An 11,643-nucleotide genomic window follows, 5' to 3' on the forward strand; every position below is an offset into this window, starting at 1 on the left:
TACCAACCAGAAATCTGAGGACTTTTAGATTCTGAATTCCGACAGTGCAACAACTCCTCCTGTTCTTCCTGCAGAATATGAAGAACCTGTAAATTTGTACACAATGTATCAGATCAATGAATGTTTTATTTGTTTTAGAAGTTCACAAAATTGTGCCTATGGAAAGTATTACCGTATTTTGCGCCCCATAAGACGCTCCGGCCCATAAGACACACCTAGTTTTTTGGGGGGGAAATAAAGAAAAAAAATTTTATTTCCCCCCCCCCCAGGTGCGGGGCTGGAAGAACCAGGTCGGGGAACAGTGGGAAGGCACGCTCTGCCTCCCCGTTGTCCCCCGAGCTTGTGGGGCTGGCGATGGGGAGAAGTGCACCAGTCCCGGGAGGGCAGGCAGCTCTGCGCCGCCATCCCGAGCGGGGCAGGACTTAGCGCCCCGCTCGGGATGGCGGCGCAGACCTGCCTGCAGTCCCGGGACGGGAGGCAGCTCTGTGCCGCCATCCCGAGCGGGGCGGGACTTGGCGCCCCGCTCCGGATGCCGGTGCAGACCTGCCTGCAGTCCCGGGACGGCAGGCAGCTGTGTGCCGCCATCCCGAGCGGGGCGGGACTTGGCGCCCCGCTCCGGATGCCGGTGCAGACCTGCCTGCAGTCCCGGGACGGCAGGCAGCTGTGTGCCGCCATCCCGAGCGGGGCGGGACTTGGCGCCCCGCTCCGGATGCCGGTGCAGACCTGCCTGCAGTCCCGGGACGGCAGGCAGCTGTGTGCCGCCATCCCGAGCGGGGCGGGACTTGGCGCCCCGCTCCGGATGCCGGTGCAGACCTGCCTGCAGTTCCGGGACGGCAGGCAGCTGTGTGCCGCCATCCCGAGCGGGGCAGGACTTGGCGCCCCGCTCCGGGTGCCGGTGCAGACCTGCCTGCAGTGTGCCGCTCGGGATGGCGGCGCAGAGCTGCGCTGGTCCCAGGACTGCAGGCAGCTCTGCACGGCCACCGGGAGCGGGGCGGAGCTTCTCCCCCGGCTCCCGGTGGCCGGGCAGAGCTGTGCTGGTCCCAGGACCGCAGGCAGCTCTGCCCGGCCACCGGGAGCGGGGCGGAACTTAGCGCCCCGCTCCGGATGGCAGCGCAGAGCTGCGCTGGTCCCAGGACCGCAGGCAGCTCTGCACAGCCACCGGGAGCGGGGCGGAGCTTCGCCCCCGGCTCCCGGGCAGAGCTGAGCCGGTCTCCCGAGGGTTGCGCAGAGCTTCCTGAAGCCTGGAGAGCGAGAGGGGTCGGTGCGCACCGACCCCCCTCGCTCTCCAGGCTTCAGCGAAAGCCTGCATTCGCCCCATAAGACGCAGGCACATTTCCCCTTCATTTTTGGAGGGGAAAAAGTGCGTCTTATGGGGCGAAAAATACGGTAATTGGTTTATTTTTGAAGTAAATATTTATATGGTATCGAATAATTTAACTGAGTAGATTTCACTAGAACCCACCACCTCTAGCCTAGTTCCATTTATTCTTAAGAAAAAGCTTCAGCTGTTTATTTATCTTCACCCCCTAAACTAGGAGTAACAGCTATCTTGAAAATAATCTATCATCTTTGAATACAGTTGTTCTTGCATAATCATTAAAAAAATATGATATGAAAATGTGCTGTTAAAAGAATGCTTCCAAAACATCTATTAAAAGCATACATTCTCAGTAATATATTACTTTGGAGAGAAGAGTGCTGACATTAAAACGTTTCTGTGAATACAGTTGCCATCCACACATAAAAAAGGGAGACCCTACATCTGCAGGTAAAAAACCCACTTAAGGAGATTGGGAATATGGAAACCTATAGCTACATATTTCATTCAGTCCAGCAAAATGCAAAGGTGCATTTCCTTGTATTCATGGAGTTACCTGTAATGTTTCATTCTCTTGAGACCTGGAACTCCTCTTCCGTGGAAGTAATGAAGGTGGATATTCAAACCTGTTTAAAGGTATTAGGTAGGCTTAATATTGATTTGTTTATCCCACTGATGAGCTAAATGCCCTGGCTGCATACCAGTTGTTGAAAACTCTTTGGGCTGGATAATGCAAAGAAAGCACCAGCCTTAACAGTCATAGAGCCAAACAAGAAGTGTAAGTAGCAACAAATTGAGTAGTCAGGGAGGTGAATAAAGGAGATGAGTTCTGGGATCAGGCTTGGCTATGAGACAGAGTCAGTTTTGGCTGCCTGAGACCTGACCTTTACAGAGAGCAGGACAAGGGGACTGTGACATTGCTCTTGCTTCTTGACTCTTGTGCAGCTTTCAATACCATTTCCCGTAGTATCCTCCTGAAATGACTCAGTGGAATGGACACTGGTATCACTGTGTTACTGGGCTTCCATTACTGCAGTCCTGAGAACAGCACCAGAAGAGTGCTTTATGAATCTCTGACAGTTATGTTATGGAGTACCCCTGGGTACAATTGTATCCCCCAGTGCTATTTAAAATCTATACAAAGCCACCAGAAGCCACATGGAGCCTGGACCTGTGCCCGGACACAGTGGTGGGACAGATGAGGGAAAGTAAGCTGAGGTTGAATCCTGCCAAGGTGGAGGCACTATAGGTGTCTGGATCCCATGTGCAATAAACTGATCAATTACGTGCCATGGATGGGGTCACACTTCAGCTGAATTAGCTGGTATGCAATTTGGGGGTGCTTTTGGATCCAGCTTTGTCAATGGAAGCCCAGGTAACCTCAGTAGTTCATGGATTAATGATTTCAAAGCTGGATTACTGCAATGCACTGTAAGTAAGTTTCACTTTTACTGACCCAGAAACTGCAGTTAATGCAGAATGCTGCAATACAGTTGCTGAAATGATTGGGATCCTATCAACATATAACACCTCTGCTCAGATATCTACACTGGCTGCCAGTTTGTTACCAGGCTAAGTTCATGGTGTCACTATTAGTATACAAACCCATAACAGTTTTGGACCACTTTACCTGTGGCATCACTTTACCCCATATACTCCCCATCAACCACTTCTATCGGCAGAACTGACACAGCACAACGTACATAACACTCATTCCGCAGTTACAAAACCACAATTTTTTGGTGTTGCAGCACCTATACTTTGTAACTCTCTACCTACTAATATCAGATAGGAGTATTGACTGTAATATTTTCAATGCCTGCTTAAAACATGTTTAGGCTAGCCTACGCAGACAAGTTGAATGATGCAATGCATTTTAATCTCCCTTTGTTTACTGATTTTAATTATCTTTTTAATGCTTTTAAATACCTGTTTTTAACTGTCTTGTACTGATAATTTTAACGTATTCTTTTTTATAACTGCTTAGAGGCTTTACTACAATCAAGCAGTATATAAAAGTTGTGAAATACAGGTGGTGACCATTTTGCATGCGTCCAATTGATGTGTGGCCTTCCATGCATGCCATTTTCTGACCCAGAAGGGGATGGAATGGGCTTACACACAATATGACTCAAAATGCAACCCCTGCACAAAGGAGTTGCCTGAACATAAAATAAACTCATTAAAAATTCCAGTGACTTGACCCAACCTAGGCAACGTGACAAGAGTAATTTTATTTAAGTAGATCCATAGCTGTGTATAGCATTGTTACCTACCTGAAAGAACGATCAATAATAGTGAATACATCTCCATGCTTTAAGTACGTAGGCTGCTGAAAAATATTTCCATTGAGTTCTGTTGGGTTTGCAGGACTTAAGTTAAACAAAGTTGCCTAAAAATAGATTTAAAAATATTCAGCTCAGTCAATTAAGAAAGGTCCAAGAGACACACAACAAATCAATACAAAAAAATAAAAATAAGAATGCATACCTCCTTATTTTCATTGACTTCGATTTTACAATGTTCTTTGGAAACCTGAGGCAGCTGAATTCTGATGTCACACTCTCTTTTCCTTTAAATATAATCATGCAGTTTTCAGATTAACATTTGTATATTACACAGAGATAAAGGGGTTTTTAATATAAAAAATGCCATAATGCTACTATTCAAATATTAGAAAAATTATAAAGACAAACTATGTAGTATTATGAAAACTGAACTTGTTTTAACTGGAAAAAAACACTAATGTTTACTGTTGGCATGCCATAAACCAGAGATGGCTAATCAATTCAGGGTCTAGAGCCACACTGGTCCAGGGTGAACCATGATATCTGCATGCCAAAGCAAGCATGCCCAAAGTGTAAATGTGTCCATGGCTAGAATTGCAGTTCGCAAGCTGCCTTCAAAAAGCTTTTATATTCTATCAATACTATTTAAAAGCCTTTTTTGATAATCTATTATTATTTATTAAATTCTGTAAAATATAAATATATACATAGGAAAGAATACATTTTATGGATCAGAACAGGGGACCTGTAGAACTGGTCGATGAAGAAATAGTATTTTTTTAATGGACAAATTGGAAGGTTGCAAAGGGAGGACACAAAAAACTTCCTGGGGAACTATATATGGCTCACAGGCTATAGGTTGGCTACCTCTGCCATAAACTTTCCCCTGCCTTCATTAAATATGCACTTGGCCACTGGTACCTATTCACGTAGATACTTGGAGAAAAGATACTCTAAACCAGAGCAACACCTGCATCCAATAAAACCCTCCAAAGATATGAAATGATAAACACAGATGTTGCCGATATCACTTGCTTATGTAAAACAGAAAGGTTGAATAACTATTGGAGTTAGTAAAGTTCAACCTTTCAGAGCAGGTTGTACAATTCAAAAATTTCTCTAAAGTTGAAAAAGAGCTCTCTCTATTGACTTTTATGTATGGTGAACTTGAAGCAGACAATCCCGAGACATTAATTCGAGAACAGCAAAGATGCTTATATCTCCAATAGCAAGTGAATGTTGCTCCTTTCATTTGACCCACTGAAAGCATGCTATTAACAATTTTTGCCCACAAAAATATTATAGCTTCACTTGAGAGTTTCAAAACTGTGAAGAAAAATTAAATTTAAACCCAAAAGTAAAGACAAATTCCTATCTACTAGCTCTCAAAAAGGTCAAATTTACACCAGTGTGCAAACCTAAAATGTGCACATTGATGCAGTGCTTAGGCATATTGACAATTTAATTGACATCTTAAGTTTTGCTGTTTTAAAGTGCAAGCAGGTACGCGCAAATCCCCAAAAGGGGCACAAAAAGGAGCAAATACGGCCCTAAAAGAGTGAAAACAGCAAAAATGGAGTCTAGCCTTTGCAAGTGCAGTCCCAGGAGCCTTTTACGCCTATGGAGAGTTGAGAGTTTAAGAAAGTAGATTTGGAGAGTGATTGTGGAGCTGGGTGGATTTCTGGCTTTTTTTCAAGCGTTTCTAGAAGTTTAACAGGTGGTTGCAGGCTTTTTCAATGGTGCCCCAATATATGTAATTTCACTTAAATATGTGGTGCCTTGGAACGTAACCTCCATGTAAATGGGAGTTTCCTGTAGCAAAGATTTTACTGTTTCCCTTTGTGAAAAGAACAGTTCAGACAATTAAATTCCAACATTCAAAATACCTTCCAATAAATAAGTCTTACCTTCCAAACAAACAAGAGTTTTTAGTCAGCGGAAAATGAGTTCCATCACTCCCATTCTTTTTAATGACAACAATTTTCCCAAAAAGTGGCATTTTCTCATCTGTAATTCCTACCTGTAAGGATTGAACATTGAGAACTCAATAAAACTTTACCTAATTAGAATATATGATGAGCACCTTTCTATTAAGACAATACACCAAGAGAATTACAATTTTCTTACACTTTTCTTAAACCCAGATTATCATGAAACTATGTAAAAGCCTCTTATCAGGTCTATAGCTACAACATATAATGCAAATTACATTATATAATACAGGAGACACATACAAGTGTACTATTTGTACACGTATACTGTTTTGCTGCTCATTAACACTAGCTGCTAAAAAAAATTCAAGTCATTTCTCAGTAACATGATCAAAGTCATAGACGTACAAGTAATTTGAACAAGACATCTTTAAAATTAATGAATGTATTATGGCATTAGCTTTCATGGAATACAGTGCACTTCATCAGATGCACAGAGTGAGATCCTCAACTGTCAAAATATTGCACACATGGGTGCTGTTGGGGTGGATGGGTATAATGTGGCCAGAAAGAATGCAGGGAAAATAGAGACAGTGAAAATTACATAAATAACAATGATAGTTCACAGAATCAGTTGTGAATAATAGATATCCTGGCATTTGTATGCCAATTAACTTGTATGTTTTGTTAACATTTCATTTAGTACTACAATATGTTTACATAGAGCTGCCCTTGAAGCTAGTTCAGAAGTTCCAATTGGTGCAAAAATGCTCCCACCTCACTATTCAGTATCAAAACTGGATACAATATTGTGACAGCACTCTTGAAACAGTTGTGCTGGTTACGTGTTTGCCCAATTTAAGGTGCTCACTTTAGTGTATTGTCCTGCATGGCCTGGATACTTAAAAGAGCACCTTTCCCCATTATATGCCAGCCTGTGCTTTGAGATCTGACAGAAAGGTCCTTCTTATAGTTCTATTTAAAACCAAGACGCAAACAACAAGACGGTAAGAAGAGCCTGCTGGATCAGGCCTTCAGGCCTATTGACAACCTAATCTAGCATCCTGTTATCACAGTGGCCACCCAGATGCCTGTGGGAAACCCACAAAATGGACTTGAGAACAACAGCACCATCCCATTCTGTGGTTTCCAACATCCTGCTTCTGGAAAGGACTCATGTTATGGCTTCTGTGTTATGGCTCCCCGATTACAGAATTGCCTTCCACTAGAAATACGTTGGTCCTCTTTGCTGGTGTCTTTATGTCATTTACTCTGCTTGGCATTTGGAGGTCAACTGCTCCTACTGTTGCTGAGTTATAAGAGGTGTTATATTGGTAGTTTAATGATGGATGTTCTACCGTTTTTTATTATGAATTGTATACAGTGCTCAAAATTAACCAGGCACTAGGCATTTCCACCATCTGGAAGTGCATGTCTGGGGATCCTTGGATCTAGACTGTTTTCATACAGTAACACTCCATCCTGTAGAATTCTATTGGTTATATTTTATCTACACAATTGGGAATGAATTTCTGGAAACAAAATGCTTCTCAGACTGCAGCCTGAGCAGGAGCAGTTACCATTAATAAAAAGAAGTTGGAATAAGCCAATACACATGTGGACTTTTCTTCTTCAAGTTCTCAAAGCTCCAGGTTGTCATTTGAACTATCCAGATGTTTAACTGATCACAGCCCATTGTTTGAAAAATAAAACTTTAGAGCTGTCTTGCCAAAAATATATATCCGAATTTCTAACACAAATTGTATACCATCTTAGCAACTTCATTTAAATTAATTAAAAAACATATTTGCCTTACTTCAGCCCACAAGTGAAAAAAGGAAACTCTTGATATATAGTTTCACATTGCAAGTCTGAATAAAGTATCCTTATTACAGGATGGCCAGTTTGTTATCATTTACAATGTCCTGGGAGACTGGAATTGCCCCCCAACAGTTTTTTAATATTGTAATTTCTGATGAGATTAAATTTATTCTTCTGCATAGCAACTGGCCTATTTGTAGTATGTATGCAATAATCCACTAACAATGCTCTTAATCATTCTACATATAAAGTTATTCTAGTCCTCTTAATCAATTCCAATAATTTGTCAGTGAAAGTCTGTCATGTACATGAGCAGTTTAACTTGAATCCATAGGACACTGAAACCACATGTCTCCTCCTCATGTGAATCACTAATTGATTTCCAGGTACTGTACTATACAGATATATAAATGCATCTATTTTACTGTCTACCCCATACAGTACTGTCAAAGCAATAACGTTTACAATCTGTATACCGTATTTTTCGCACTATAGGACGCACTTTTCCCCCTCCAAAAATGAAGGGGAAATGTGTGTGCGTCCTATGGTGCGAATGCAGGCTTTCGCTGAAGCCTGGAGAGCGAGAGGGGTCGGTGCGCACCGACCCCTCTCGCTCTCCAGGCTTCAGGAGAGCCCCACCGCCAGCCCCACAAGCTCGGGGGACAGAGGGAGAGGCGCAGCGCGCCCTTCCCGCTGTCCCCCGACTTGGTTAGAAGGCTGGCGGGGGGGAGCCTGCTCCTCCCCGTCGCCAGCCCCGCAAACTCGGGGGACAGCGGGAGAGGCGCAGCGCGCCCTTCCCGCTGTCCCCCGACTTGGTTAGAAGGCTGGCGGGGGGGGAGCCTGCTCCTCCCCGTCGCCAGCCCCGCAAACTCGGGGGACAGCGGGAGAGGCGCAGCGCGCCTTTGCCGCTGTCCCCCGACTTGTCTAGAAGGCTGGCGGGGGGAGAAGCCTGCTCCTCCCCGTCGCCAGCCCCGCAAACTCGGGAGACAGCGGCAGGGGCGCAGCGCGCCTTTGCCGCTGTCCCCCGACTTGTCTAGAAGGCTGGCGGGGGGAGAAGCCTGCTCCTCCCCGTCGCCAGCCCCGCAAACTCGGGGGACAGCGGGAGAGGCGCAGCGCGCCTTTGCCGCTGTCCCCCAACTTGGCTAGAAGGCTGGCGGGGGGAGAAGCCTGCTCCTCCCCGTCGCCAGCCCCGCAAACTCGGGAGACAGCGGCAGGGGCGCAGCGCGCCCTTCCCGCTGTCCCCCAACTTGGCTAGAAGGCTGGCGGGGGGGGAGCCTGGTTTTGCGGGAGGCGGGGGAATCCCCCCGCCTCCCAGGAAAGCCAGGAGAAGCCGTGCAGCCCTTTTAAAAGGCGCGCGGCTTCTGCCGGTTTTGCGGGAGGTGGGGGAATCCCCCCGCATCCCAGGAAAGCCAGGAGAAGCCGTGCAGCCCTTTTAAAAGGCGCGCGGCTTCTGCCGGTTTTGCGGGAGGTGGGGGAATCCCCCCGCCTCCCAGTAAAGCCAGGAAAGCGCTGTGCAGCCCCTCCGCCAAGGAGAGGCTGCACGGGGCTAAAGGGGAAGCCAAAACAGCGAGCGGGATCCATCCCGCTCGCTGCCTTGGCTTCCTCCATAGCTGCGCGCAACCCCTCTGCCAAGGAGAGGCTGCACGGGGCTATGGATTCTTTAGCCCCACGCAGCCTCTCCCGGGAGGGAGAGGCTGCACGGGGCTAGGGGAAGCCAAAACAGCAAGCGGGATCCATCCCGCTCGCTGCCTTGGCTTGATCCATAGCTGCACGCAACCCCTCGGGCAGGGAGAGGTTGTGTGCAGCCTGTACGCTGCTCTTTGGGGCTGCGGGGGGAAAAAAAGATTTTTTTTCTTGAATTCCCCCCCTAAAAACTGGGTGCGCCCTATGGTCCGGTGCGCCCTATGGTGCGAAAAATACGGTACATAATAGAGGAGCTGTACAAATCAGCAACTACACTTTCACACAAACAGTTGTACTTACAATGAGACAGCCTGCTTTTTGTGAAACAGCTTCATCTGCATACACAACTGGAATAATAGTCTGGCTTTGCAACTATTTTGTTCCATGTTTCCACCTCATGTGATTGGTTTACTAACAAGTACATTTCCTTCAGAAACATTTTCGTTTTTAAAAAACCCCAGAAACTTTAGGATGGTAACTGTAGATACATTAATGTGTGGTATGGATACCAACATAGTTACAATATTTTTATACAGTACCACAGCAAAGAGGCAGGTGGCACCTTTTTAAAAGTAGAAATACCGTGTTCTGTAGAAAGCTCATTTAATTTAAAATGGTCTCAACAGAATTACATGAAGCAAAAAAGTTTCAGAAGAATAAGCAACAAAGACATTGAAAAGTCAGGTGTGCTGGGATTGCCAACTCAGTTATGCAATTGTTCCCAAAAGATATAATCAAACAAGGTAAATCAGATGTAGCCAACGAAGTGCCCCCTCCCCAAACTGTTCTACAAATCCCATCATGCCAGACTATGCTGGCTGAGGCTGATGGGAGTTGTAGTCCGACTACGAATATTTATTCTGTGCAAAGCCACCCTGCAGCGTTTTGCTGGAACCCGATTTTCCATAAGAGAGATCCTCTGTGGATGCAGCGCGCTCCGGAAAGGCGAGAAAGGCGCGCTTTTCAAACATACCTCGCGACTAGTCTTGTGGAGATGCCCCGTTCCCCACAAAACAGTGGTCTAATGCGAGGGGAAACGACCTATTCGCAGCTCTCACCACCAAGTTAGCCAGGCCTGTGCTGTGAACAGTGCCGGATTTACGTATAAGCTAAACAAGCTATAGTTTAGGGTCCCACTCTTTTGGGGCCCCCCAAAAAATTTAAAGGGGAAATAACTGGATGTACATTTCCAAACTATAAGATAAAAAAAGGGTCTGCATAAAAGGCGGATCTATACGGATCCTCATGGATCCTCCACTTTTTAAAAAATAATTCCAACAAATGCAGTGTCAAATCACACCTAGAAGGCACGCCTACAAACTGGACTATAAAAAACGTGGATCCAACACTTTGCCACGCTGCAGTACCATAAAAACATGGATCCGTGGGACGGATCCTCATGAATTCATATGATTTTTATATTGAAACAAAATAAAAACACCATGCTTCTGTAGACCACATCTTAGTCTGTAGGAGGAACCAAAAAAATCACGCATCCACTGTTTCGTGGTGCCGCAATGGCGCAAAAACATGGTTAAAAAACACGGATCCTCATGAATCCTCATGATTTTTGCACTAGATCAGCCCAAACTCACTTTCAAATTACACATCATGTCCAGGGGCACAACATCCACCACAGAAATCACGGATCCATGGCTTCCTGGCCATACCGTGGCCCAAACGTGGTTTTCAAGAACAGATCCTCATGGATCCTCACACTTTTTGCATTGGACCAACCCAAACTCACTGTCAAATCACACATCATTCCCAGGGGCACAGCCTACACCACAAAAAACTCAGATCCACGCCTGCCTGACCACGCCCTGGCCCAAAAACGTGGTTCCGAAGCACGGATCCTCATGAATCCTTATGATTTTTGCACTAGATCAACCCAAAGTCACCATCAGATCAAACATCATGGCCATGGGCACAGCATCCACCACAAAAACCACGGATCCACGGCTTCCTGGCCACTCCATGGCCCAAAAACGTGGTTTTGAAGCACAGATCCTCATGGATCCTCACGCTTTTTGCATCGGGCCACCCCAAACACACCGTCAAATCACACATCATGTCCAGAGGCACAGCCTGCACCACAAAAATCACGGATCCAAGGCTTCCTGACCATACCGTGGCCCAAAAACGTGGTTTTGAAGCACGGATCCTCATGGGTCCTCATGCTTTTTGCATTGGGCCAACCCAAACTCACCGTCAAATCACACACCATGTCCAGGGGCAGCGCCTGCACCACAGAAAACTCGGATCCACGGCTTCCTTGCCACTCCAAGGCCCAAAAACGTGGTTCCGAAGCACGGATCCTCATGGATCCTCACGCTTTTTGCATTGGGCCACCCCAAACTCACCGTCAAATCACACATCATTCCCAGGGGCACAGCCTACACCACAAAAACTCGGATCCACGGCTTCCTGGCCACTCCATGGCCCAAAAACGTGGTTCCGAAGCACGGATCCTCATGGATCCTCACTCTTTTTGCATTTGGCCAACCCAAACTCACTGTCAAATCACACATCATGTCCAGGGGCACAGCCTGCACCACAAAAAACTCGGATCCACGGCTTCCTGGCCAATCCAAGGCCCAAA

General features: G+C 46.0%; 1 long non-coding RNA gene across 1 annotated transcript; it reads right to left on the bottom strand.

Moving 5' to 3' along the window:
* Window positions 1-1,872: 1,872 nt before the first annotated feature.
* Window positions 1,873-5,623, bottom strand: LOC308578280. The gene is made up of 4 exons (XR_014003856.1): window positions 5,514-5,623; window positions 3,809-3,890; window positions 3,595-3,710; window positions 1,873-1,944 (listed from the first exon to the last, which is right to left on the bottom strand). It is a non-coding gene; the product is annotated as an uncharacterized lncRNA (long non-coding RNA).
* Between the last annotated feature and the right edge of the window lie 6,020 nt (window positions 5,624-11,643).

Source organism: Podarcis bocagei (genome assembly GCF_964188305.1).
Source record: "Podarcis bocagei genome assembly, chromosome: W".
Taxonomy (NCBI): domain Eukaryota; kingdom Metazoa; phylum Chordata; class Lepidosauria; order Squamata; family Lacertidae; genus Podarcis; species Podarcis bocagei.